This window comes from Cibotium barometz, chromosome 31 (assembly GCF_041138505.1).
Source record: "Cibotium barometz isolate CiBa-2024 chromosome 31, ASM4113850v1, whole genome shotgun sequence".
NCBI lineage: Eukaryota > Viridiplantae > Streptophyta > Polypodiopsida > Cyatheales > Cibotiaceae > Cibotium > Cibotium barometz.
The window spans coordinates 20,658,681-20,676,217 of NC_141076.1; the positions used below are offsets into that span (position 1 = coordinate 20,658,681).

General features: G+C 45.6%; 1 pseudogene; it reads right to left on the reverse strand.

Annotated features, from left to right (window-relative positions):
- Nucleotides 1-12,755: 12,755 nt before the first annotated feature.
- Nucleotides 12,756-15,980, reverse strand: LOC147620598 (uncharacterized; annotated as a pseudogene).
- Between the last annotated feature and the right edge of the window lie 1,557 nt (nt 15,981-17,537).

The following is a 17,537-nucleotide window of genomic DNA, read 5'->3' on the forward strand; positions in this document are numbered from 1 at the left end:
TTCCCCTTGTATCTCATGTACAAATTAAGAAAGTAATAAAAAAGAGTGTTTTTGCGTACTTGATTTTTGTACGAGATCATGTTGAGGAAAATAATATACATGTAGACACTCTTAGTAATGATAGGCTGAAATTCTTGCAAGAACACAATGATTGTTTTGTTGATGAGTTACCAAATGAGTTGCCACCTGCACGACGGGAAGATCATCGCATTGATCTTGTCCGGGTAGCTCACCACCTAATAGGCCAGCCTATTGTGTAAGTGCATCCCAAAAAAAGGAGATCATGAAGCAAGTGAATGAGCTTCTTGAGAAGGGTTTGGCTCAGCCAAGCTCTTCCCCATATTGTTCACCCGTCCTCTTGGTTTAAAAGAAGGATGGATCCTTTCGTATGTGTGGATTATAGAGCTTTGAATAAGCTTACCATCAAGAATCGGTTTCTGATTTCACGCATAGACGACATCCTTGACAAGCTGGATGGATTGGCATGCTTTAGCCGAATTGATCTCAAGAGTGGATATCATCAAGTGCGTGTAGTGCCTAAGGATGTACACAAAACTCCTTTTAGGACAGCATTTGGGCTTTATGAGTATCTTGTTATGCCTTTTGGTCTCACAAATGCCCCGGCTACATTCAATAGAATGATGGATCACATATTCCGTGGATACAGGAAATTTACAAGTGTCTTCTATGATGACATCCTAGTCTTCTCGAAGACCGAAGAAGAGCATAAAGCTCATTTGGCCATTGTTTTTGAAGAACGCCGTAAGCATAAACTCTTCAGAAATGCAAAGAAGAGTGAGTTCTTCTTGTCAGAGATACATTATCTTGGACATATTGTGTTCAAAGATGGAGTCGGATGGATCCTGCAAAGATTGATGCAATTCGGAATTGGCCCGAATTGAGTTCGGTGCATGAGATCCGTAGTTTTCTTGGATTATGCTCTTACTACCGCAGGTTCATTCGGCACTTTGCATGGATTGCTTCTCCTTTGCATGATTTGACAAAGAAGAAGGCCGTGTTTAAATGGACTAATGTAGAGAGGGATGCATTCCTCAAATTGAAAGATGCAACTACTCATGGTCCAGTGTTGATCATTCCGGATTTGCAAAAGCCCTTTAGTGTGGAATGTGATGCATCTGGAAATTGCATAGGAGCTGTCCTTAATCAAGAGGGACATGCCGTGGCTTATGAGAGCCGTAGATTGCATGATGGAGAGCTATCTCTTGGCATTTATGAGAAAGAGCTCTTGGTTGTAATTCATGCACTTACTATATGGAAACATTACGTTCTTGGGGCTGATTTTACTACTGTGAAGACAGATCACTAGAGTTTGAGGTATTTTTTACCCAAACTAAGTTGTCAGAGAAGCATATGAGGATGGCCAATTTTCTCTCTATGTTTCATTTTCAGATCTTGCACACCCTAGGAAAGAAGAATGTAGTGGCAGATGCATTGTCATGAAAGCCGTACGTAGCAGCTATCTCGGTTGCCTTGTCATGTGCACAGTGTGTGTTTACCGTGTGCTACACGCACACAAGACTAGCTTCGAGGTTTGGGGAAGCTTGGAGCTAGGCAGGCTGATTGGCGAGCTGAGTTAGGGATAGACTAACGGGCGGGCACCCAAGTATGGACGGGCGGGCGTCCAAGTGTGGACGTCCTGTAACATGCGGAAGCTCTGGGGAGTCTTCTTTCAGCCCTAAACACTCTTGGAAACCTTCTGATGCAAAAACGCAGGTAGAGAGAGAGTAGAGAGAGAGAGAGAGAAGTGCTGGAAATTCAGTATAATCTATGGTACAAAAAGGGTACATGTCTGCAGCCATGGGCTGCCTTCATAAAAAGGTGGTTAATACCAAAATCTGTCCCCTATGGGACCTCTAAGGATCCAAACCCCTAGTGGGATTGAATGAATAAAACAAGGAGCAAGGAGCCCTATTTATAGCCCTTGGAGTATGTGGGAAACTGGTCGGCTTGTTCCACGACAATCAATGCTGCCCGACTGCTGTACACGTTGGCCGAGTGTACTCTAGTCCACACACGTCAGCGCTTTCAGCCGACACACCCTTCTGGTACTGCTGACGTCAGCCTTCATGCAGCTGACAGTCCTTTCTGGTAGCCGACAGCTTCCTTTGGTCCTTGCTTCAGTCTACACTGCCAAGAGTGCTCTATCATCCTGGTTCTACGCTTTATGTGGCTGCCTCTTCTGGATTTAGCTCTCAGAATGTCCATGACATTGCTAATGCACATGACATCTCCCTCTGCTAAACTTGATGACGGGAATACAACCTGCTCTTGGATGATTGTCATCATCCCAATCCTGTCCCGAAGTCCCTCTGTCATCATCCATGCCTGGCAAACCCTTTTCTCTGAAAATCCGGTCTGTTCTCCAAACCACTCTGTCTCTGATGAAGATCTATGCATCTGGTCTTCCTCTAGTCCACAATCCATTCCTGCCCTGACTTTGAACACCGTCTTGGTCTTCATTCCTGGAACTGAGTCTGGCACTCTCACATCACCCTTGGAGGATCAACCTCCCTTGGGACCGTTGCCTGAGAACCTATCTGGCTCACGGCACTGCCATCCCCATGTGGCATTGTGGAACACCACCAACAAACCTCTTGGGAGTTCTTCCCGATCTGTGTTTCCGCCTTGGGCTTCGAATCTGTGTACTTTCCTGTACCTTGGACTTGTACACCATTATATGGGACTGAATTAGTGTTTAGCTTTGCTGAGCCTGATGCTCTGATACCAATGTAACATGCGGAAGCTCTGGGGAGTCTCTTCTTTCAGCCCTAAACACTCTTGGAAACCTTCTGATGCAAAAACGCACCATCTGATGCAAAAACGCAGGTAGAGAGAGAGTAGAGAGAGAGAGAGAGAAGTGCTGGAAATTCAGTATAATCTATGGTACAAAAAGGGTACATGTCTGCAGCCATGGGCTGCCTTCATAAAAAGGTGGTTAACACCAAAATCTGTCCCCTATGGGACCTCTAAGGATCCAAACCCCTAGTGGGATTGAATGAATAAAACAAGGAGCAAGGAGCCCTATTGATAGCCCTTGGAGTATGTGGGAAACTGGCCGACTGCTGGTCGGCCAGTTCCACGACCATCAATGCTGCCCGACTGCTGTACACGTTGGCCAACTGTACTCCAGTCCACACACTTCAGCGCTTTCAGCCGACACACCCTTCTGGTACTGCTGACGTCAGCCTTCATGCAGCCGACAATCCTTTCTGGCAGCCGACAGCTTCCTTTGGTCCTTGCTTCAGTCTACACTGCCAAGAGTGCTCTATCATCCTGGTTCTACTCTTTATCTGGCTGCCTCTTCTGGATTTAGCTCTCAGAATGTCCATGGCATTGCTGTGAACAGTTGTGAGAGAGAGAAAAAAAGCATGTTCGCTTTTGTTTGAACGAGAGAGAGAGCGCGAGAAGTGATCGTTGGCGGTGCTAGTCGCGGGCTACCGGCTGTTGGTGGCGCAAGTGTACAGACGGCCAAGCGTAAAGGCGCCCAGGCCTACGCAGGCAGGCGCCTAGGCTAGGCTGGCAGCCGGCCAGGCCTACGTTGGCGGGCGGCCAGGCCTGCGCAGGCGTAGGCTGGTGCAGGCACCTGAGCGAAGGCGGCGTCGGCAGAAACGTAGGCATCGGCAGCACGGTAGGCAACGACAGCAGTGCAGGTGACGGCAACAAGGCAAGGCCGGCAGCGCTAAATCCATGAGGGGAGAAGGAAAAAAAAACAGTAAAAGCATTCATGCCGATTTGGATTGCTTTCGTTTTTTTTTTTGGATTAAACTTTTTTTTAAAAAGAGTTTAAAGATCCCCCCTAAGGTTTAAAGGTGTTTTTTTTAAAGAAAACAGAATATATATATATATATATATATATATATATATATATATATATAAAAACACAAAAGCAAAAGCTCAAGTTGCTTTTGGGGAAGATTATATAAACCCCTTAAGTAGGCTTCTTGCCACACATCTCTCAAGTTTTCAAGTTCTCAAGCTCTCAAGTTCTCTCGCACTTTTCTTGTGCAAGATCGAATTTTTTCTCCACTTGTCCTCTTCAAGATGTCGACCCAAGAATCCGAGTTGGAGCCCCTTGTCGAACGCGAAGGCTTGCCGGCTACGGAAGATATCGATGCTGATCTTTTTGACGATTATGTGTCCAAATCAGATTTTCAAGAGTTCAAAGTTGCTCTCGAAGCTTCTTCTTCGGAACGTCAGGCACAAATCGCCGCCCAGATGCAAGTGATGGAATAAAGATCCAGTTAGCAGCAGGTTTCCTCTCAGGCAAAGCTTTGCTTTGGTGGAAGGAACTTAATCCTAAGCCGACGACTTGGGGCACAATTCAAAGACGTCTTCAAGAAGGAATTCCTCTAAAAAGAGGATGATTATGATGTTGTTGCTCGGTTTACCGCTTTGACCATGACCTCGCAGCATCTCACTTATGAGGTCTACCTCCAGAAGTTTAGGGACTTGCAGATGAAAAAGATGGATCTCACTACTCTTTTGGGGTTCTTCGTAGCCGGTTTACCAGACTCATACCGTTTACATGTTAAAAATAACAAATGCAAAACTTTGGACGAAGCCATTCATTCAGCTCGTATCTATGATGATACAATGGTCGGGTGCACAGACCAACGCAGCAGGACCCAAGCCAAAGGCAGCTAACCAGTTGTCTTTGACAGGTACGTCAGTTACTGTACTTTCTCGCCCTAGTACATGTTCTGATTGTCTGTTCAACTCTAAAGTTTTTGGCTTGCATGATCTTCTCCGAGTTTATGGAGAAGTGAATGGCCATAGAATCCACATTCTTCTAGACCTCCTGAAAGGGCAATAGATCATCGTATTGACCTGATCCCTGGTGCTCATTCTGTCAATATTCCACCTTATAGGATGAGCCAAGTTGAGGAAGATGAGTTGGCTAAATAACTCGAAGATTATTTGAGGATGGGCCAGATTTGTCCAAGTAAATCACCTTGGGGTGCATCTGTGTTGCTTAGGAGAAAGAAGGACAACTCTTGGAGAATGTGTATAGATTACAAGAGATTAAACAAGCTGACAATTAAGAACCGTTATTCTCTCCCTAGATCAGATGACCTGATTGACCGGTTAGCAGGAGCGAAATATTTCACGAAGATAGATTTACGTACTGGCTATCACCAGATACGTATTCATGAAAGGTATGTCGAAAGAACCGCCTTTCGGACTAGATATGGCCATTACGAGTTTCTTGTATTACATTTTGGGTTAACCAATGCTCCAGCCACTTTTTCCAGCAAATGATGAATGATCTTTTTCGTGAACATTTGGAAAAATTTGTGATTGTGTTCCTGGATGATATTTGATATATAGTCGTACTCTTGAGGATCATGTTAGACACCTCACGATTGTCTTATCTATTTTAAGACAGAATCGACTATATGCTAAGTTAAGTAAATGTGAGTTTTTTATGACAGACATCATTTACTTGGGACACAAGATCACTAGAGATGGATTGAGCATTGACTATGATCGAGTTCAGAAGGTTCTGGACTGGCCTATACTAAGAACAGTGAAACAACTTCGTTCTTTTCTCGGTTTTGTTGTTTTTCTTCGAAAATTTGTGCGGGAGTACTCTCAGCTCACACTACCGATGACCGACTTGTTGAAAGGTCGTGGACGCAAGTCAAATCAGCATATCACTTGGAATAACGATTTGGATATGGCCTTCAGACTTTTGAAAGATAAAGTCAAGGAAGCACCTATCTTAGCATTACCCGATCCTAGTCGGTCTTATGTTCTTGAAACTGATGCCAGTGACTATGCCATCGGGGCTGCTCTATTTCAAGATGGTAGACCTGTTGCTTTTGAAAGTAAAATGCTAGACGACACTCAATCTCGTTGGCCAACCCTTGAGAAGGAGCTTTATGCTGTGATTTATGCTCTCAAGGTTTGGAGACATTATTTATATGGCTCCAAGTTTGTGGTATTGACTGATCATCAGTCAATATGATCAGTCAATCAAGTATGTGTGTGATGCGGATGATTTGAGAGGAAGGAAAGCTCGTTGGGCTGAGTTAATGCAAGATTTTGATTTTGAGATTCGTTATCAGAAAGGGTCCATGAATAGTGTTGCAGATGCGCTTAGTCGAATTAGAGAGGTGAATACTTTGTCGTTCATCGAGATTTCTACTGACTTATTTTAGTCATTGAGAGGGCTTTACAGGACTGATAGTTATTTTGGTCCATTTTGGCAGAAGATCCAGGACGGGAGCTCATTGATTGACCAAGACTCGATGATTGAAGAGCCTACCATTCAGAGTGCAGGAGGCCAGTGGATGATTCGGAATGGTTTACTATTCCGTAATGACAAAATTTGTGTACCACAGATCTCGAACATTAGGTCCAAGATTCTTAAGGAGTATCACGACGCCCCTTCTGCTGGACACCCTGGGGTACACAGGACACTATCGTTAGTGAAACACACTTCTTATTGGCCAAAGATATAAGGGTATGTAGAAGATTATGTTCTCAAGTGTCAAGTTTGTCAAGCAAATAAAGCTGAACGCTTTAGACAGGCTATCCTGTATTTCATGTCAGTAGACTTAAGGAAGTACTTGGTGGAATAGATCAGTTAGTTACTCCTCAAGAAATCATAGATGTCGAGGACATGACATTTGTTCCACACGAACCTGAAAAGATTCTTGGATTTCGTGAAAGAAGATTGCGTAATATGCTTATCACGGAATACAAGATCAAGTGGACGGATCGTGTTGAGGAGGACGCTACATGGGAGACATTGACTACTCTTCAGAGAGATTACCCTGGCTTTTTAGTGATCTCAGGAGTGAGCTCTTAGAGGAAGGGGAGTATGTCATGTGCACAGTGTGTGTCTACCGTGTGCTACACGCACACAAGACTAGCTTTGAGGTTTGGAGAAGCTTGGAGCTAGGTAGGCTGATTGGTGAGCTGAGTTAGGGATAGACTAACGGGCGGGCACCCAAGTATGGACGGGCGGGCGTCCAAGTGTGGACACCCGATGACCGGCCAAGAGCCTATAAAAGGGTGGCCAAGGTTAGTCATTAGTTATATAGAGTCTCGCGTGATTTGTGAGAGCTCTATGGACTGGAGCCTGGATCTAGTGCAGACGTGCACTTGCTTTATGCAGCCGAGGCCGGCAGCAGTCTCGAGGCCCGCGAAGGTAGCTTTGTGGCGGTATGGGACGTCACGAGGTAGAGATTGGTTGGTACGTCCATCTAGTTAGCTCAGCTCGTGGCTCGGTGCGGACAGCCAAGTCTTGTGGACTTGCCCACGGCTGTCGTGGTTGGGAGGTGAGTTAGGCTTGCACCCCCTTCTTGTTTGTTTGGTTTGTTTGCAGGTTTCGAGTCTCGTACCAAGAACGTTCCACGAGGAGATCTTGTGGGGATTTGACATGCCTCTCATGGGGACTTGTCTACCATGCGTGATTTGTATCATACGGATGTTGATTTTGCCACTATTTGGGCTGATTTAATGGCTGGTCATGCACATGCCTCATATGTGATCAAAGAGGGTTATCTCATGAAAGATAATTGCCGATGTGTGGTGTCTGACATGAGGCAGAAGGTTTTGGATGAGTACCATGCTTCTCCATATGCTGGTCATAGAGGCATAATGCCTACTACGCACATGATTGAGCGGTATTTCTTTTGGCCAGGTATGCGGAAGGACATAGAGGCACATGTACGTGCATGTATGATCTGTCAAAAGGTGAAATTTGATAGGCAAAAGGCACTAGGTTTGCTTCAGCCATTGCCTATTCCCATGCAGCCATGGGAAAGTATTACAATGGATTTCATTATGGACTTGCCACGCACCCAATAGGGTAATGATGCAATTTGGACAATTGTGGACAGGTTTAGCAAGCAAGCTCATTTCTTGCCGATCAAAAAGACCATCAAAGCTGAGCATATGGTTAAAATATATCTTGCACGAGTGTTCAAGCATCATGGAATGCCGAAGTCCATTGTGGGGGGATAGAGATCCCAGGAGTACAAGTCTCTTTTGGCGGGCCTTCTTTGATAATATAGGCACCAAATTGGACTTCTCATCAGCTTATCACCCTCAAACGGATGGGCAAAGCGAGGCTGCAAATTCAGCCGTGTTGGATCTCTTGAAATGTTATGTGGCGGATCAGAAGTCTTCTTGGGAGACGTACTTACCGCTTGTGAAATTTGCATACAACAACACGGTGCATGCATCTACGGGAAAGGCCTCGTTTGAGATTGTTTATGGTAAGGTGGTTTTGCCACCCATCCTTCACACAAAGGATGAGATATTTGCAGCAGCTGATGAGTATGTAAGAGACTTGGATATTGCTTTTGCTTAGGTACGGACAGCCATTGCAAGGTCACAAGACAAGCATAAAAAGGCTGCCGACAAGCATAGAAGGCAATTGGATGTTAAAGAGAATGATTGGGTATTGCTGAAATTTGAGAAAGCAAGACTTGCAAAGAGGCCTGGCAAAGAGGGTGCATATCCTAAGCTTGCAACCAGGTACTATGGGCCTTTTCGAGTGATCGAGAAGATCAATGAAGTGGCTTTCAGATTAGCATTACCTAGTCATTGGCACATACACAATGCTTTTCATGTGAGTCTCCCTTGCAAGTATGTAGGGCCGGAGCCCAGTGAAACGGTCATTGAGGATCCACCAGAAGTGGTTGAGCTTAAGGAGATCTTGTAGCCAGAGCAGATTGTGTATCACAAGGAACACAAGCTTGGTGCAGGCAAAGTTGTGAGGCGTTACCTTGTGAAGTTTAAGAACTATCTTCCCATTGATGCTAAATGGGTAGATGAAGAGTTATTTAGAGATTGCCCGCATGTGCTTCAGACATATTTGGATGCTTTTCAGTTGTAGACAACTGTTTAGAAGCCGGGGGGGATGTCACCATTTGGCCACCCAATTGGTCCACCTGTGCTTTCTTATCATGTATGTCCATTGGATTGGTGTCATGGCAGTTGTTTATGCCGGGGATTGATACCACTCATGTGATAATGTGGACTTGGCTTTCCATTGGGACTTGTGCCTCCGTGTACATGTCCGGAAATGCTTGGTGGATTGGTGTTCCATTGGGTCTGGTACCTCGTGTACTTGCATGGAGCACGTCTATTTTGGTATAGTCTCATGAACGGGGATTGTCCATACCTATGCTGTAGCCTGCATTGCATAGCATCTTTATGTGCTTGCTTGCAATTGAAATTGCATGCTGTTTTTCATGCTTGCTTGACCAATGTGTAGTTCCGGGTAAGGGGACGCCCGTCCGCGAACCGTGCGTGTGAAACTGTCTGCTGACATGGTTATGTGGCATGTGACAGGTGATAAGTATTGGTCATAAACTTGGCCTTAGGAGTTAGCACTAATTTATAAGTGAGTGTGTACACACTTCATTAAGTTTTGGGCGACCAAAACTCACTTATAAATTATGACCAGCCCGGTGTTCACACACACTGATGTCCCAAGGTGTACATAACCCTATGTCCACCGCCCAGACCTTATTCCCTTTGTACAGAGAGAGTAACTAGCCATGTGTCCACTCTAGCTTGCTCCACAAAGCACCTACCTGCCACCTACACTGGACAACGCACCACCTCACTCCTCTTTCTCTCTCTAGAGATTGGCACCTCCTTCATGAGGGCTTTTGGGCTGCATTTTCTGCACATTCTCCTTCCCAACTCTATTTCCAAGCTTGCTAAGGTGATTTTTCAAGCTTCCAAGAGTGTATCTGGATGTCCCAAGGTGTACATAACCCAATGTCCACCGCCCAGACCTTATTCCCTTTGTACAGAGAGAGTAACTAGCCATGTGTCCACTCTGATGTCCCAAGGTTCACACACACTGATGTCCCAAGGTGTACATAACCCAATGTCCACCGCCCAGACCTTATTCCCTTTGTACAGAGAGAGTAACTAGCCATGTGTCCACTCTAGCTTGCTCCACAAAGCACCTACCTGCCACCTACACTGGACAACGCACTCCTCTTTCTCTCTCTAGAGATTGGCACCTCCTTCATGAGGGCTTTTGGGCTGCATTTTCTGCACATTCTCCTTCCCAACTCTATTTCCAAGCTTGCTAAGGTGATTTTTCAAGCTTCCAAGAGTGTATCTGGATGCTAATCACTCTCCTACACACTCCCAATGACTGAAATTCAGCAAAACAGCTCTCTTTATTGTTGTAATTTCTGGCCTTTTTGCTGAAAACCCTAATTTCAGCCCTCCTTTCTCAAGTTGAACCATAGAGGAAGCTTTCCCAAGGTTCCCTTCATCCTCTTGAAGACTTTTGTCGCGAAGAATTGCGACAAATCGAAGATCTTTTCATTCCAAGGACTTCCATCGCGAAGACTTCCGTTGTCATCGACTCTACTTGCAATTGGTAAGCTTTAATGCTTGTTGCTACCTTGTGTTGGTGGAACAATAGAGAGCAGATGGTAAGGAACATGGTCACTTGAGAGGGTAGTGTGGGTTGCAAGTCTACCTGGACAACCACTTGTATGCAATACTGTATTCATATGGCATTGGTATGGAAATCTGGTCAGAAATGCCATGACACTATGTACTTGATTCTCCCAAGATCAATATACTTTATTTGAGGGAGGGGTCAGCCGTTCCGGCTCATTGTGTGTCTCTTGTCAATTCAGCAATTTACTTCTTGTATTTGAGCAAGTGTCCATCAATCTTAGTGTATTTAAGTGTATTGATTAGCATTGTGTTCAACCAAGTTACACTCTGACTGTCCGTGAGTATGGTGGTGGGTGTCTACCGACACTCACGAAGATCTACAAGTAATCTTCTTAGCCATACACAATCTACCGTAGTAGTGAAGGTTGACGTGTACTCAGCTTCACAGGTAGATGTGGCAACAGTGGGTTGCTTTTTCCTTAACCATGATATGCATGAAGTGCCCATAAAAATACAATTCCCACTGGTAGATTGCCGAGTGTCATAATCACCAGCCTAGTCTGAATCATTGTATGCATGGAGCTACTTATTGCCCTCCTTGGGATAGAACAATCCAAGATTTAGGGTGCCCTGAAGATAGCAAAAAATGCGTTTCACAGCTTGCCAATGTTTTGTCCGTGGGTTGTGCATGAATTTGCTTGAGTGTGACACATCAAACTGAATATCTGGGCATGTATTGCACAAGTATACGAGTCAGCTCACTGCCTGGCTATACAGGCTCATGTCATAAGGCTCTCCTGCATCATACATGCTCAATTTGAGCCCGGGTTCTACATGTGTAGAAATAGGCTTATAATCCTGGAAGCCAAACTTATGCACGAGTTTTTGTATGTATTTGGATTGAAGCGTAAAAATGCCTTCATCCATTTTAACAAATTGTATGCTGACATAATAATGCAAAAAAACCCAAATCTGACATTTCAAATGAGGTCTTTAATGTAGCTTTGAAAGCTGAACTTGCATCCTCATTATTTTCGGTCAAAAGCATATCCACGTAGTGTATGAGCATAATCAAAATACCATGATCCTCTTTGACATAGAGTTGGACTATTGTTGAATCCCTGGTTGGTGAAGTATGCATAAATTTTCTCATACCAAGCTCTTGGAGCTTGTTTGAGACCATAAAGTGCTTTGCGGAGCTTACACACTTTGCCTTCTTGACTACGAATCACAAATCCAATAGGCTGACTTACATAAACTTCTTCCTTCAAGTCCCCATTAAGAAAAGCTGTTTTTATATCCAATTGATGCACTTTCCATCCATGATGGGCATCCAATGCAACAACACATCTAATAGTCATAAGTTGAGAAGTAGGTGCAAAAGTTTCATCATAGTATATGCCTTTCTGTTGGGCATAACCTTTGGCCACAAGATGGTCCTTGCTCGTGTCAGTAGTACCATCAGATTTCCGTTTGACTTCGTACACCCATTTTGTGCCAATGGGTTTCTTGCCTGGAGGCAAGTCAACCAAATCCCAAGTGTTGTTCTTATGGATAGCATCCATCTCTGATTGCATGGCTTCCATCCAATGCTCATTCTCTTGAGCCTCTTCAAATGAATATGGCTCATCTTCATCACAAATAGTACTCATGCATAATACATTTGCCTGTTCTTGAGCACATCTAGAGCGAGCCTGTGTCCTCCGAGGTAGAGGAGCTGAAATTTTTCTCTTGCAAAGTACGACCTAGCCAACGAGGCACTGTTCTAGCTTCTTGCATGGCTGTCCGCTCTTCTTGAACAGCTTCTTGTACAACATGAGGAGTAATAGGCTGATTTAGGGGCTGGTTTTCAGCACCCATAGGTTGTCCAATATGCATTTCTTGCGGTTAGTGTAATGTTCCATCTATGCCCAATGGAATCAGCTCCTCAAACATATCCTGTGGACCATTTTCAAGGTGTTTGCTAAACTCTGTGAGTGGCTGTGCTGAATTTCCAACAAATACAACATCTCTAGTAAAAGCACAAATCAAGATCTTTGACTAATATTAATATTTAATAAAACAAAAGCAAAGAGGCAAAGCAAAAGCAAAAGCAAGAAAAAAGAAAAAGAAAAAGCAAGAGGCAAAGCAAAAAGCAAAGCAAGGCAAAAGTATGGAACCCTCAAGTATCTAAGAACCTTGTACCCTCATGGTGGAAGATATAGAGAAGTACTCCTTGGAGATTCTTGAAGAAGACTTGTGGTGGGCATCATTAACCTCTTCTTCCTTCTTTAACTCCAAGCAACACCTTTGCGCCACCCTTCAGCGCTTAGCCGCCGCCTCTGTGCTGCCGCCCCAGAGCTTAGCTCCACCGCCCAAAGCCGCCTTCCGCCATCGCCTCCGCTGCCCTAGAGCCGGTATTTCCGCCGCTTGTTTGCCAGATTTCAGCCACTGTGTGCTCCTCCTTAGTCGCCTGTTTACTGCCCTGTGTTGCCCCCAATAGCTCGACCTAAACCAAGTGTCAACCGCCCTCTTTTGGAGGGCTGCCACCCATTGAAGAAAAGCCGCCGCCTCTCTTTTTGGTGAAAGAACCTTGGACAGCCGTGCATCTCTCTCAACATCTCACCCTCAAGTTTCTTGTGATATTTCTTGTGAATAACAAAGACTTGATTCAGATATTGGATATTGGTACTAGCCCAGTGTAAGACTCTTGTGGGTCATCCTTGTGGTGAGCTCGACATCAGTTAGCCCGACCTTGACATCGACTTAGCCCGACCTTGACATCGGCACTTTTGTTTGATATTGTATTCATTTATTGTATTGATCGTCCTGGCTTGGAAAAGCCCGTGAATTGTTCTTGAAATAAATTCTTGAAGAGGGGGCGGGGCCTGTTCCCCGCTTAGCGTGGTGTACCGTGTGAAACCCCTATTCCCATCTCTCTCTTCCCCTTCTCTCTCTCTATCTATATCTCTTGTACACGTGGTTGCATGTGTTATTGCACGCTCCGTTGGGCTTACAACTTCCATAACTCAATGGTGCCCCCCAAGGTCACTTATATAACAATAACCAAGCGACTATTGGCCCTTGCTTTATTTATAAGCTTTTAGCTATAACTAGCCCCTTGTTGTTATTTGTCGACCCATAGCCAATCCAGACCTCATCCTACTGGCGCCCTTAGCCTATGTGTGAACCCTCCAAGTCCCCATGCCCTACTAAGCCTTAACCCTAATCTTGGGTTAACTAATGTCCCTAGCTCTAGGTTAACCTATCTCCAGGCTGGTCGAGATGTAACAGGTAGGGATGTGAAAGAGATGGTGCATGTGAGGTATGTGTTGTCAACCCCAATGAGAGGTGGTTGGTGGTGTCTTGGATATGTTGCATAAGAGCAAGAGACCCCATCAAATAGTGCATTGTGCTAGCCCCCCCTCCATGTGGGAAGCAGGTAAAACTTGAGAGAGAGAAAGAAAGAAAGAAAGAAAGAAAGAAAGATATATTAACGTCTGCAAAAGGCCAAAATTGGCCTATGAGACAAACAAGTAGTACAATGATGTTCCTCTAGTCATCAAGAGGAAAATGTGGAGTGAGAATAAAATGTACAAGTATGACAACACGACCATAGTTGACTCAATGGTGGTGTACAAACGAGAGGGTGTGGATGGAGTACTAGGGTTACTAATGCATCTCTATATGCTGAAGGGGTGATACAAGTATGATATGTTATCTACTCCTAACTCCATCCAGTCCCATAGTCTGGGTACAATATGTCATACATCCGATCTGAGGATGCCGTAAATGTTTGGAACATGCGTCCTGGATCAGAGCGAAAATGTGCCAGCTGCTCCTCGACCTCCTGCTGGTGTCGAGACCGGATGGCCGTGATCTCTCTGTGGTGTAGCCGTGGTGTTTGGTAGCCGGCTAGTCTGGGTTGTTGCCTAGCTCGAATCTCCTCTGCTCGCTGAGATGTCACTCCCAATGTATGTGGTTGGGCTACTGGTGCCAATCTCTAGAAGAAGTCAGTCAACTGGGACTGTCTTCCTCCGCTATGATGTGCGGGTGTCTGAAGTAAGATCTCCCTGTGTCTCTGTAGTGCTAGTAGTAGTCTGCCTAGTTGTCTCTGGTCCGATCTCTCCTTGATCTGTCTAAGTGATGTGGTCCCTCTAAAAACCTCAGGATAGCATGCCCTGATCTCTTGCAAAGCACCACGGTGGAAAACAAAATGCTCCTCTGTCTCTACCCCCGTTTGGCATAATCTGCAAATGTGCTCTGCTCGAGGGATGCGTGCTGCTCTCCCAGTCTCCATCTCTAGTTGGTGTGATGAGACCCTTAGTTGCCCAATGGCTACTCTGGCTCCATGTGATAAGTGGACCTCCAAGTATCGTGGTCGCTGGATGAAGCCGTCTGTGGAGGTGCTCAAGAAGTGGTCTCTGTAGTAGAGCATCTTTGTCGGGAGTGGTTGACTGGGAGATAGCCAAGTCTCCTGTATGTGGCCCTGCCAAATGTCATGTCTCATGACTCTGTTCCTCTCTGTCTGAGAGAGGCGTCTATGTGGTGCAGCTAGGTCATACTGTAAGGGTGGTAATCTGTCAATATCAATCCTGTGTGATGATATCCACTGTACCACCTGGGAGTACCATGACCAGGTATGTCCCTCCTCAGCAAGCTGTTTGGATGCCTCAAAAGCAGCCCGAGATACCCGATTTAGTGGGAGCTCCCGCATCCTGTGTATTAAAGATATAGTCTGGAACATGGCCTCTACTAACATAGGTGGTACAGCAAACTCCGCTCGAAGGATATCATGTGGTACTGAAGGTTTGCTGCGGATCATCTGTGAGAGCATCAAAATCTGAGGGCGCTCTATCTGTGTCCATGAGGATGTAGCCAAACCTGGTGCCCATACTGTTGCTGCATACATCAATGCTGGAGTAACTAGTGTATCAAATAGCCACCCCTTAGTACGGGGCTCCTGGAAGTGTGCCTGGTGACACTGGCGTTCCAAAATTGCTAGTGCTCCATACCCTCGTGTCACTCTGTCTGTGGCTGCCTGTGCCATAGAGAATTTCCCTGATGAGCTGGTAAATGTGACCCCAAGGTATACATATGAGCCCACCACCTCTACCTGTCCCGACTCGCCGGGCTAGTGTAAGGATAGTCTGGCATCTGACTGCTGCTGATGTATGAAAGACCATAACCTTGGTTTTCCCAAGGTTCACTGTGAGTCCTCGCTCCGCACAGAAAGTATCCAGAGCCTGTAGATGCCTTTGTAGCCCTGTCCGAGTATCCGACACAAGAATGATATCATCAGCATATAATAGAATGTGTACAGTCGTACCTGAGATGTCAATCCCAGAGCCTCCTCCGTGTATGATGTAGTCTGCTGCCTCGTCGATGTATAAGCCAAAGAGTGTCGGGGAGAGAGGGCAGCCCTGCTTCACACCAATGGTGCTGGCAATCATATCTGATAGTCCCCCTGGGCATCTAACTCGTCCAAACACTTGCTCATATAATCTGTAAATCCCCCACATCATGTCGGGGGGTATGCCCAGTGTCTGTAAGCGGTGGAAGAGGCGCTCTCTCGGGATTGTGTCGAAGGCTTTGCGGAAGTCCACAAAACAGCAATAGAGTCTTTGTCTCCGTGCCCGAGTTTGGTCAATCAGGCATCTCAGGGTGAAAATGTGATCAATAGTAGAGAAGGCTCGCCGAAAACCTGCCTGACCAGGGGCACAAAGCCCCTCCCTCTCAGCGTGTGTGCTCAATTTCGCCTCCAGGATAGCCCCATAGAGTTTGGCCAGGGTATGACCAATCATGATAGTCCTGTAATTACCGGGGTCCAACATGTCCCCAGCTTTGTGGATCGGTACAATAGTGTGCATCGTGCACTCAGCTGGGAAACCTTCTACCAGAGCTCTGTTAAAGAGGCAAGCAATAAAAGGAGAGAGTGTGTCAGTTGCATAAATGAAATGCTCACCCTGTAAGCCAGTGTGATCCTCAGCTCTCCCATGTTGGAATCTATGTATAGCTCGAGATACCATATCGGTAGTAAAGAAAACCGGAGTCTCGGTGGGGCGAGGGATGAGTGGCTGGTGCGGAACATCATAAAGCCCTTCTGCATAACTCTGCCAGCGTTGAGGATCAGTAATCGGGGTGGGGGGGGCGTGGCTCTCTGAGTCGTCGCCAAGCAGTGGCTGCATCTTTGCTCATGAGCATGTGGTAGATGTCCCAGTATTGAGCCTCCTCATATGTGCGTCGCTTACGGCGTGTAAGAGACCGCATCTGTCTACTGGCCTGCTGCTGTGTTATTTCCCCTTTCGCTAACTGGGCTCGGAGATGTCGATGAAGCTCTCTGCACTCATTATCATACCATCTATTATGGGGCATGTCCCCGGATCTAGGTGGCTTCCCTGTCTGGAGATGGTGTGGAAAGCTGTGGCTAGGCTGTGTGCAGTATGTGTGAAAGCTGGGCCGTCAGTACATCGATGGGTGCTGTAGGGTCCATACCAAAGAGGCCATCATGTACTTTTGAATCATAAATGTCTGCAAGCTCCCGGGTAAAGTGGAAGATGGTACGAGATGCCTGAGTGGTCGGGGTTGGCAGATCAAGAGAGCTCCTAAGAGAAAAAGCCAAATAAGTATGGTCCGCACCAATGGGGCATGTAGGGATAGTGAAAGAGTCTATCAGGTTTGTGCTCTCTCACATATATATAGGCAAGACCTAGAGTGAGTTAGGGCTAGCTATATATAGCTCCAACAAAATGCCTATCAAAGGCCTTTATCAATTGAGAGTCAAGACAAAGAACAATATGCTTTTGAAGACATAAGGACTATAGAACACTATGGTGATAATGTTCAAAGTCAAAAGGTCGTGGATGCAAAAGCAAGATTTAGGTTTTCCATGATGTATGGACTTATGCATACAAAGTTGATGAAACCAATGAAATTGCAAGAATTTCTTGAGTATATAGTGTCTACTCAAGTGGGTAGTCTATGGTTCAAAAGAGGATAACTATTTGCACAAAGTTTGTTTGCATTTGATTGTGAAAGAATCACTTGCATGGGACTCACGGATTGGATTCGTAATTGGGACACCTATTGTCATGCCTTTCCTTGTGGCAAGAGCCCAATATGTAGTCCACAGTGCTGCTGCCTCCTGA